The sequence below is a fragment of the Larus michahellis genome, chromosome 10, assembly GCF_964199755.1.
Source record: "Larus michahellis chromosome 10, bLarMic1.1, whole genome shotgun sequence".
In the NCBI taxonomy this organism is placed as follows: Eukaryota; Metazoa; Chordata; class Aves; order Charadriiformes; family Laridae; genus Larus; species Larus michahellis.
The window spans coordinates 20,761,101-20,773,326 of record NC_133905.1 but is presented as its reverse complement, the minus strand read 5'-3'; the positions used below and the strand labels follow the sequence as shown (position 1 = coordinate 20,773,326).

The 12,226-nt window shown below is 38.5% G+C and overlaps 1 protein-coding gene across 22 annotated transcripts in view; it reads right to left on the bottom strand.

Annotated features, from left to right (window-relative positions):
* The window catches only part of ATP2B2 (ATPase plasma membrane Ca2+ transporting 2), a 429,829-nt gene that overhangs the window by 274,691 nt on the left and 142,912 nt on the right, over positions 1-12,226 (bottom strand). For all 22 annotated transcript variants that reach the window (XM_074602513.1, XM_074602506.1, XM_074602514.1 and 19 more), the window contains one exon: positions 6,451-6,555. The gene's annotated coding sequence lies outside the window, so the exon portion shown is untranslated. The remainder of the gene's footprint in view (positions 1-6,450; positions 6,556-12,226) is intronic.

Here is a 12,226-nt window from a genome sequence, read left to right as displayed (position 1 = left end):
AGTTTCAGCTGCTTTTTGGAAAGTCTCTCTGCCCTGGGGAGAGAGATGTAGGACACGCAATGGGTTACACGGCTCTGCAAAAGCTGCAAAGTACCAAATACCCCTTCAAGAAAGGTATTAATATTACTGGCTTAGATGAGCTCTCCGGGGGAAAAATGGCCAGGATTGCAGTACATGATTGAATCAAACTGAAAGCAAACAGAGAATTCCTCTGGTGATACAAGAATATACAATTCAGTGAGGTCAATGGAACTCTAACAGCCACGGACAACAGCAGGCAAAACACAGACTTCAAATTTAAAGCAGCTAAACAAGATCCACGAGCAAAATACACATTCTAATATTAACATGGCAAAAAAAGGAACTGGTATTTTGTCTAAAAAGAGCTAAGCCTGATCACAGCAAGAAGCGACACTTGCAGGGCAGATTGACAAAGAGGGGATAGGAGCAGCAAAGTAACCGAGGAGACTTTCCAGCACCCAGCGAAGCCATGAAACAAAATCACCTGGAAAAGAAACAACAATCCAGTCTCTGCTGGTTATATTCAGTTCACAGTTCCTCCCTGAAAAAAGAAAATTTAACACAGGAACTGGGGAGAAAGTGGAGAAATCGGCAAAGGTGGGGTTATGAAAGGAAACCTTCACTTTCCACGGGATCCAAAGACTTACACTATGCAAAAAGGAAATGCTCCTCTCTGCCTTAGAGGGATAAATTTGTAAAATGTAGTATGCTGTATGTGTCAAGCAAGATTTGGCACCCAGCCTTTGAAATATAGTGAATAAAGACAAATGTTAACACATCTCCTTTGTGAGATTTAGTTGCTACATATTAGCATTTGAATCTTACTCAGCCCTCAGTGGTGTCACATTAAGAAAATATGCATTTGTATGCTTTGCATTAGGAGAAACCTGCAGAAAAGCATTATCTGGGCTCCCAGAACTCTAGGAAGAGACAGGAGACAGTAAAAATCCAGTAAGATTACCAAAAAAGAGTCTGCGGAGGAAAAAAAAAAAACTAAAACAACAAATAGCAGACATGAATTTCATGTTCACGGAGGGTGTCTGTTAATCGATCGCAAGCAATTTATTGGTATTGTCAAGGATTGTTCCAAAGTGGACAGAAGTTCATCGTTTGCAGCTACTCTCCGGAGCACGCTGTCCTTACTCGGAGAAGGAGAACGCGCTGAACAGCACCCGTAGAAGCTCCTGTTCCACCGCACAGAGGCAGCCAGCGCAGAGGGACTGCCCAAATGCTGCTTCTCAGGGAGATCACCCAGCAACGCACCACGCAAAGGCCCCGCATTTCCGTCTGGTCACATGCCAACCCTCAAAGCAGTACTTTGGTGACAGTGAAGCAAATCCAAATATAAAGAGGAAAGACAAAATTAAAATCATCCCCAACGTGCAAAAATAAAATATATTCTCTACAGAACTTATAAAATAATTACAAAAAAATAATTATAATTATTTGCTATAAAGCTTTTATTTTTTTAATAATATTCAAATATTCAATATTTAATAATATTCAAAATATTTTTTAAATGGAAAAGTGTGTATCAAAAGTAATAAGGAAGAACAAAATAATTACATCAGCAATACAGAATTAAAACGCAATTTATAAAAAAATTTTAAAACCCCTTTCATTTGCGTCCTAATCTATAAAAAATTCCATGGAAACTTTAATTTCCCTGACATGCTAGGAACTACGCTGCCTCGCTCCCACAGCCACACAGACGTCAAATCGCTAGATGAGGGCCAGGCTGTCATTTATATTCACATTCAGTAATGAGAGCTACTGAGTTACCGGTCCCACTTTCTCCAGTCACTGGAGCATTTACTGAAGTCCCACCGGATTATTCCTTCTGCCTAACCTTACTCGGTTTCTTAAAACCCCCTGGAGCACAAAGGCCCACTGCAGCCTTTATCACACAAAAATGGCACGCGCACAGTACAGAGAAAGGAAAACCAGCTACGTGCAGTGATGGGTTTGGTGACTTCTCAACCGTTAGTTCACACCAAGACAGATGAGGAATCTTTAAACCCCAGAGTAACAGTCAATAATAAAAAAAGTAAACTGCCATTATGTATTGACTTCATGTTTAATACATTCAAATCCAATGAATGATGTGAACGGCACACACAACACACAGAATTTAGCAGGAATACATTCAATTTTTCTCTTTAAAAAAAAAAAACAAACAAAAACAACAAAACCTTAACTTTATTCCATTAAAAAACTATTAGCTTTTTTTGCTTTTTTGTTTCCATATTGTATTTTAATACATTGCTCAGGGGAGTCATTATACTGTGATGTTTAGTTAACAGAATATACGAAACAGGTTTGCACAGACGTGATGGATAACTTCTCAGGGCCACAGTTTCCATCAGCTATGAAATAGAAATAGCGATCCGCACTTTTTCTAAGGCAAGATTAATGTCAAGATTTATCTATTAGACGTCCTAGGCAAGAGCTAGATATTGTCTACTGTTACCCTCTCACTGAATACAGTTATGTTGCAATATTACCATTACTGACCTCTTAAACTAACATAAAATTCAAATTAAGTAGTAATTGTATGATTCTAAAATGTCACTAACTTCAGATAGTAGGAAAAGATTATTTAATTAAAGAAAGTTTGATTTTCAAAGGGGGGAGGAGTTCAGATATATTCACAGATATTTATGTTTTTAATTTAGGTGTGCAAAAAAAGATTACTGTACAGGTAATTGTAGGCAAGATGTGCTCTACTTCTGCACAACTTTTCTGAACGAGTAACACCATTTTCACACCTAACAAGTGAAAGAAAATGGAACACATTCCTCTCTCCCTTCAAACCACAGGGGACAATGCCAGGAAAAGTAACACAGAAATAGATGGATGGGACTGTCTCTGACATCAAACCTATAGAACAAATTTTGTTGGCATATATGCCGTGGTTTGGGATGAGCTTATGTATAATTTGTGCCCACCATAGCTGGGCTGAGAATTGTAACAAAGCAAGACCAGTAATCCCACACTTAGCTGTTACGGCTGTTTTTGTACAATCCAGATGGAAGAAGTTACAAAAGCGTAGTTTGCCAAAGGTCATCGTAACTATTTGGAAAGCCAAAAGTTTCAGTGGCTTCACTAGTGCCCTGCACTTACTGGCCAGAGAGTGAAATGCAGGGGTAGCGGCAGCTGGTGCTGAAGCCATTTCTTCAGCTACTTCATCCTCAGCTGCAATTGATGTTTCATTTTTAAGTAGTACAGAAATAACATAACAACCCAAAGTATCTTGACCCTATCGAGGGTCCAGAGGAGGACACGAAGATGATCAGAGGGCTGGAGCACCTCTGCTATGAAGACAGGCCGAGTTGGGGGCGTTCAGCCTGGAGAAGAGAAGGCTCCGTGGAGACCTTATGGCAGCCTTCCAGCACCTGAAGGGGGCCTACAGGAAAGCTGGGGAGGGACTTTTTCAAGGGTATTAGATCTCAGGAAGAAATTCTTTGCTGTGAGGGTGGTGAGCCCCTGGCCCAGGTTGCCCAGAGAAGCTGTGGCTGCCCCATCCCTGGAGGGGTTCAAGGCCAGGTTGGACAGGGCTTGGAGCAACCTGGGCTGGTGGGAGGTGTCCCTGCCCAGGGCAGGGGGTGGCACTGGATGGTCTTCAAGGCCCCTTCCAACCCAATCATTCTGTGATTCTATGAAATGCAATCTCAGTTCCAGCTGGGAGGCAAGTTAAACAGCAATGACATCCCAGTATAGACCATCAGCACATTACAACTTCCTAAAACAGCATTTGAGAGGCTAAAGCCAGAGTCTTCTTTAGGAAGGTCTGTTTGGGGGGTTTACTTTTTTTTTTATCTTATTTTTACAAGCATACTAAATTGTGTGATTGTGCCTGGCAGCTTGCCTTCCACAGCAGAAATTAAAACTACCGTGTAGTATATTAAGAAATAGAGAAAATTATGCTATTTCAAACTATTCTTATTTCTTTGCAAAAAAAAAGTACAAAAACCTTGGGGAGGCTTTATTTCTTTTTAATAGCTGAATGAGTAAGAAAGTTCCCTCTCTAGTAAGTCTGTCTCAGCTTTTCAGTCTTACAGACATTTAAATGTCTGACAAATAGATTATAGACTACTTGTTTTAAGAGTTTTGAAAAAAAAAAAAAAAAGGAAGCTTGAATCTCAACTATTTCGAAAGACAAGCACGATATTTGGTCTGCACAGCTTACAGCACCCATTAAAACCTTCACGAAAGCAAAGTGCCAAACTACCGCAAAGACTGATGTCAGTAAGAAATAATGCTTAACACACAGCACTACCTTGATGTTACAGTTGCCAACACAGTCGTTATGGCCATGTTTTCATTCTTCTCTACACCAAAACCAATAGAGCCGCAAGTAGAACATTTTGATATGTTAGATTAGTTCTAGTTAAAAGAGCCCATCAAACATTTACATGTCGGTGAGAGCTACAGGTACACTTATCACCCCAGTGGAAACTAATCTGGAAATTATTAGTGACAAAAGAGAGCAAATCGTTGAATAATTTCTATCCTAATAAACACTGCATAATATTTTGAACACATTAAAGTTGTGCAACTGCCATTTTTGTATGTTTTTTATAAACTTCAAAATATAACAGTTACTTTCAGTTTTTTAACATAGAGTATAAAAGCAAATAAATAATCTAAAACTAGCTTGTATAGTCTTATTCATAGCAGCTATACAGAACTTAAAACTATATGCTATGGAAAGCTTCCTTAACTACTCATAGAAAACTTGCAAAGCCTTTTTATTTGTGCCGTTGTTACTTATTTCTTTGAGGTTTTCATACCAAGCTTTAAGTCTGCTTACTTCTGCACACATCCTAGCAGAGGAAGTGTTCTAGGAACAGAAAAAGACACCCAAAACGACAGGGTACTCTTGTTATCTTTCTGTTTCCTATATTTACCTGTCAAAAAAAATGCAAGTGTGATTCCTTTTCTTCCCTAATACCGCGCTAACCAATCTCATTACCACACTGGGAATGTATTTACTGCTGTCATAAAGCAAATTTGCTCAGACATCTCCTTGTAATCATAAAATTAAAAAGTTGTTTTATACTTCACTGTACAAAACTCTATTTTAGAGTAAATACTAATTTTTCTTTATTGATTCTATTATATCTCAAGACCCAATTTAGTAGGTAGTGAGTGCTATTGGCCCTTTTTCTATAATAGTTTCAATATTATACCTCATTTTCCTTTCTTGGTTAATGAACCTTCAGTAACAAGAGAGGCAACAAATGAAAATACAGATTGTATATTTATTGTATCACCACTTAAAAATCACTAGATCCACTTCGTATTCCACAGAAAATCCAGAATAAATGCAAGCTTTTTCTTTTTACTTAAAAAATAAAGGAATTTTTATACGTTTAGAACAAGTCAGGCAACTTCATTTCAACACGGTTATAGAGTTCAGCCAATCCAAGCTGCCTGACTTCCAGTGCAGTTACAACTGAAGAAATGCTTGAAATAACCTGGTGCTGCCCTGTACCTGAGAGACCTGCTTGGATCCCCGCTAGTCTAAGTGGAACATCATGCAAATTTGGTGTTTCCAAAATTTAACAATTAAAAAAAACCCAAACCACCACCTAATTACAGAAACAAAAAAGTCTCATCACTGGTAAGGCAGAACATTTTCACGGAGCTGGAAAAGGAAAAGGTAAGATTCATACCACATACAGCATGATGGCAGACGTATTAGCACTTCACCTCTACCTAATACTTTAATTTTTTTAAGTTTTAGCTTATACAATGTAGCTCATGATATCAAAAAAAAAAGTTAACTCGTATAATGTTACTAATGGAAATTTTGTTTATGCATTCCCATGCTTGGGTTACAGACTATAAGGCTGATACCTTACCTGTGCAATTTGATTTTGCAATTAATATTGAGGGTATATCTTATAAAGAACAAATCTATAATTGTGAAAAAATACTGTCCAAAACAAGTACAATCCTGAGTTCTGCTAGAGGCACCTGTTTGTGCAGGTGTCACCAAGCGGCAGCGCAATCCCCTCCCGCCCCGAGCTTACAGCCCCTGCCCTGGGTCTCAGCACTGGCCCTGCCACCAGCCATTGTCAATGCCGTCTGAAACACACGTTTGTCACACACACTAATCCCACACTTGATGCAACACAACGTAAGGGGAAAGCAGATGGATCTTTCAAACTAAGGGAAGCTCTCGCTCTCCTTAAATGATGTGAAACTGTAAGTAGCGTTGTTATGTGGAAGCACTCTCTGATTAGTAGTATGGTGAAGCGAATAGAGCGCTTCTGCTTCCTTGGCTGGTGCCACCAAGCCAAAAATCAAGATCTGATTTATCAATAACAGTTGAACTCCTCAGGAATTTTCCGTTTTCTAGGATTTCTATTAAGTTGCAAGAGTTGATTATTAATTTGGGGAGAAAAAGAAAAAACAACATACCGTGCTGGCGTCTTGCAAAAATGAACGAGTGTTTCATAAACAGGGTTCCAAGTCACATAAGCAGCTGGGTCTTTTCGTGTTGATTAATCAATCTTGATTTCAAAACTGGAAGAAAGAAAAGAGATAATTAGACTTGACAAACCCCAGAGAATTAAGGAAATTAACAGAACAAACGAGGATTGATCGAAAGGATACCCCACAGGAGAAACAGATCCAAGAGCAAACATCCATTGTCACAAGTAGTTACAGACATTTTGTAGTAAAATAACGCTATTAAAAACTTCCAACTCTGTGACCAAAGATCTATATTAATAGCTCAGAGCTATGAGTCTCAGTCCCAACAGACTCTCTCTCTTGTCCATTTACCAGTGCTGTAGCCCTCTGCCCTCTCATATATGTAAATAAATGGTGGGTTTAATGCACACAGTCCTTTGGAGACTTTCAACCAGTTGTAATTCCCATCGTCTTTAAAAATAGCTGTCACCCTGAAGAAGATGAGTATAAACCTTCAGCACTTCAAGCTGTGTAGCTGCCCCAGAACAGCTACTCACGTTATTAATATTTTGTACTAAAAGGACAAATACTGAACATTAACTGGGAGGGGGAGGCCAAAGGGATGAAAGAGGGACAGGGAAGACTGAGGCCAAGGAACAGATGCCAATGAGAAGGCGGACAGCAAAGCAAATGGACAGTGCTCATTGTGTTGACTTTGGTATCCGCTGCTCTGCCTCGATTCAGAGAGGGCGGGAGAAAAAAATGCAGAACAATGTTTTGTTTGTGCCTTATGGGGTCATATGGGAGAGCCTGGAAGGTCTTAAGGTCAGCAGAACGGTGCCATCATAAATAAATGACATTTTAACTTGTTTCATAATAGACACTCAGGAAGGGGTACTGAAATCCCAGGCAGCAGTTCTGCAGGGAAGGGAGGTCCTGCTGGATGCAACTGTTCCATGTGCAAACACATCAACGCTATACTACAAAGACTGATAAAAAGAAATAAAATTTTCATGTCTTTGTATTAAAAGGGAACCATCGTGCTCCAGTACGATGCCATTTTTGACAGATTTTGACAAATTTTGACAAATTTTCGCAGAATTTTACTCAGCTACTCTTGTGTCAAACAAGAGCATATGGCACAGCCAGAGGCAATCTTCTTGGGAGAGAAAACCTCCACTTCTGACTTAAAAGTTCTGGTTAACAATCAGTTCGTCATACCCCTCAGAAAATCATGTTTGGCTTCAGCTTTCAAAAAACTGGATTGTTGAATGCCTTTTGAACACTATGTGAAAACATCTTTCATTATAAATGAGGGTTCCCCACAAAGACACCAGTCAGACCACATCTGCTTCATCTCGGATTAAGAGAATTGCGCGAGCTTCCCCGGTGCTCCTGCCACTAAGTTTTAAAGTTGCCAGGTCTTGCACGTCATTGGCTTTAATCAGTCTCCGCCTTATGCCCAAATGAAAGTTTAAACTATCCAAGTACATTTTAAGTTCCATATTGCTTGGATGTGTAGTACTGGTTTTAGAGAGAACAACATCCCTTAAATGTTCTGACCATAACTTGGGTAAATTCAGTTTGCATAATTTTATCTGAGAATTTCAGGACATGGACACCATTCTTTTTTAAACCATGTCTCAAATTTATTTTGAAGATTATCATGCCACAACTCAGCGTTCCAGGACAACACAATATTTCTAGACTTTCTCTTCCCTCATGTCTGTAAAAATCAGAGTGGGGCAGAAAACAGATCTATTTAATGCAAAGACACGCACAACCTTATACTGCACCCAACACGGGACAACTGACACAACGAAGGAAGGACACGCTGAACTCGCATGCTAAAAACCAAGAACATACTTATAATCCAGTCTTAAGATCTTGCCTATCAAAGTAAATATGACTCTTAGAACAGGTTTCTAACCAAATTTTTATTGCCAGAGCATACCACCAGGTGGCAAGATTGCAAAATAAAGATATAAACCCCAGCATTCCTATAATGGGTTCAGTCAGGGCTGTTTCCAGGACCCCTTGCTGGGACACGACAACGGTTTTGAGAGGACTTGAAAGTACTTAAAATGTTCCCGCATGGGTCTGTAAAATAAAGTACTTTAACATTTCTTCATCACTCTTCATGTAGTCAATTTACTCACAATTACAACAGTTAAATGCAACACAAAACTTCCAGTAGATGAAAGAAGGCGAATTTGGGAGCACCAGCTGTACTTCCCTAAAGAGCGCGGTCTTCCCGTCAGTTTCCTTCTGCTTCCTCTTTCTGATGCCCATTTTACCCTTTTTGAAAGAGCCTAAAATCTTATGTGACTGCAGGGAACCACATATTTACATGGGAATACGACTAGTGGGCTAATAAATCTATTTTGCAAAGGGACAGAAAAGATTTTACACAAAGGATACTTACAATCAATTTTTTCCCCATGATATTTTAATTTCTCATGTTACACCCCAATTATCTATAAACCAAGACAGCTGCTTCTAAGATCTGCCATACCAGCAGTAAGTGTGGGCTACAGATACAAGAGCTCGGCTTAATGGACTAAATTTTATATAGAATACATTCTTTTACATTGTCATTCAAACTTTAGGAAAAACATAAGCCCTCAGGAACTGCTCAGAAATCTATCGCTGTAATGCCTCACCCCCGGACCCCAAAGGATCAATGTAAGCACACAGTCCAGCATTATGTATATTATATACATTTATATACACAGAAACATACACAGGTAAATAAAAGGACATAAAATATTAGTAAGGCTTTATCTTCCTGGCAGCAAAACAGATAACCAAGTTGCACAGCTGAACAACTCCAGCTGACCCTGAGGTACGCAACAAAAACAATTATTCTAGAAATAGTTTAGGGACTTTTTCTTTCTATTTGTAGTGTGGCACCTGCTTAATAACATACGGTTACACTTCACAACTGTTTAAAATATTGTCATTATCCCTTGAGCTAGAAGAAATTAGGTAGGTGTAAAATAATCAGAATGTCAAGCACATTAAATGTCAAGCATAAATAAGAACCAAAATTGGAATCTCTCAAAGATGCCAGTACTCCCACAGTTGGGCAAAAATTGTTAACTTCAATAGCTACTACCATTTGTGACTTGTATTATTACACAAAACACAAAAAATTCTTTGCCTTAATGGCATCTAATAGCTTGAAAGCTGATTTGGCGTTAGAAAGCAAAATTAAATGTTATCCAAGTCATCAAGAAAACTTCCTGCCCCCAACTAGATTTTTCTTTGGGACTCTTCAATTCAAATGCTTCAGGGTATTGTTATTAAAAAAAAAAAAAAAAAAAAAACAACAAACCCCACTACTTTGCAGGAGACTAAGGGAGGGATGAGTAATACATGATCCTGTACTACATGGGAGGGCACTAAAAATACAAACTGTAAAATAAACCGCCAAGTTATAAAATGTTTTTTCACCCATTAAAACACAATAGCTTGTTCAATCAATTTTTAATTCCAGATTTCAATCACCACCAAAATTAAAATCAAGCAGTGTTTCCACAGTGAATATATACTAACTAAATATTTTAAAGTGAAGATAACTAAAATCTAAATTAGATTGGAAACTCTTTCAAGAAGGGATATTCTTTCAACTACATTCATACCATACTAGCAAGGCATGGACTCAACCACAGTTTAGGCTGCTGGACTCAACTAAAATTAAAGCACCGAAGAAATATGTAAGTGAACACAATGCACATAATGCTGTAATTAGGTAGTTAACACCTATCACTACATGTTAGATGAAAATCACACAAATGTATTCTTTTGTCTATAAGGAGCTCCTCCTTTATTATTCACGTTTCCTTCCACATTAGCTATTTAATTTTCTAGTTGAACTGCATGGCAAAAGCAGCCTTACAGGGCATTCAGTACTCAGAAGTGGCTCTCCTTAGAAGGCTTCCACTGAGAAATTCCCTGAGAAGAGTCTGTGGCACTGGACAGGCCCATCTGCGCTTGCCCAATGCCCCATCACAGAAAGATTTACATGTCAAGAATGTGTCACAAAATATTGAGGTATTTAGATACTCATGTGGAAGAGACTGATATTCTTGGACACAGGCAGAATGGAAACTTTTCTAATCTCTGCTCATTCCAACCCTGCTCATCCCTTTTCCTTTCAACCGTGGGGCGGCTCTTCTGGGAAGAGCAATAATAGAATCAATTGATTAACAAATGGATCAAGAGAAATCAGACTGAGGTCACCAAATCACTTTGCCTCAGCCATATGAAACTGTCAGGTCCAACAGTAATAATGAAATTTATTTGATTTGAACTAGTCAAGCATCAAAGTTAAAATACCTCCATGTAACCGTCTCGGAGCTGGATGCTCAGTAAGAGAAGGAAAAAATCATTCAGTAGAGTTGAAACACATTTTCCTTTAAAGTTACAGAAAACATTGAACATGTCATACCTCTACCAGCAGGTATTTTTCCACGTTTCAGAATTTTTAGATTACAAGAGAAAATTCTTAAACTCACAAATCTATACAATTTCACAATCAATGTATGGAATTAGGGCAACAAGTATTTACCACCCCAGATTAAGAACTAAAGGCTCTTCAGCACTTGCTAACGTGCCATTCCCTTTCATCCAATAGCACTATGACCACCAGACCAGCTTAACTCTAGACTTTGACCACAAAACCAGCAAGAAAGTATAAAGGTATTAATAACTGCAGTTAAAACAACATTAAAGGATTTGTCGGCTTTCTTCTTTGCCTAGTGAAGAGTAAGAAAATATATAAACCAAAAAATTATATATGTACAATGAGCCAATGTCATATGCCTGAGCACTTATTCTTGCGGTCTTCACAAAAACAACGTATTTTCTCTTCCTAGAGAATACTGCAGACCAGTCCCAGACTCAGACAATTTAAGTATGTACTCATGTTTTAAAAAAAATAAAAATAAAATACTCTTCAGTGTTCAAGAACACTTTCTAAAGCACTTACTCTATAAAAAGAAATCTTACGGAGAGAGCATATACACCTGATTTATTTCAGGAAACCAAACAAAAATAACAAGAGTGCCACCTATCCTTCATTATGAATAACAGAATTTCCCATGGACTGACCTTGCTGATAAAAATCCTGTACTACATAATCTGACAGTTAAGAACATATGAAACTCTCCATCTGGGCAGAAACTTGGTTAAAAAAGTAAAATAGCAGGGAGTGTCGCATGTAAAAGAAGGATGAAAAAGAAATAAAAGAGGAGGAGGAGGATTTGGAAAAAAAAAGTTAAAATCTGTTAGGTATTAAAGAGCATAAAATCCAAAAGATTAAAAACCAGCAAAACTAAAAATATTTTAAAGCTTGCAGCCACATTTTGGGCATCGGTAATGATTTTATAAAAATAGGTTTGCATGTAACATGCAACCAGCAAGCCTGGTCTACAAGAAGCTGCTGTACACAAGCAGCAACTGCCAATTAATAGGCCAAGGGAAAGAGTTTTCCAGTGCAGACAGAGCGGAGCAGCACAGCGGGGGGGTGGTTCAGTTTCATTTTGTTTTAAGATGATAGTGGATATCTGAGTAATACAGGCTAGTAATCCTGGCACCTTTGTCAGGAAAATAAGTAGTAATTATGAAAAGCTAGAACTAAACACACAAACACCTTTTATTAGGGAGGAAAGTCCGTCCTCCTTTTACGCAGAGGGAAGTCATGCTTCACAAATCTGCTGCGGGCACGTGCATGAGGGAGAGTCAGCCGGCTCCACATATTTGGATATATTAAAATCCA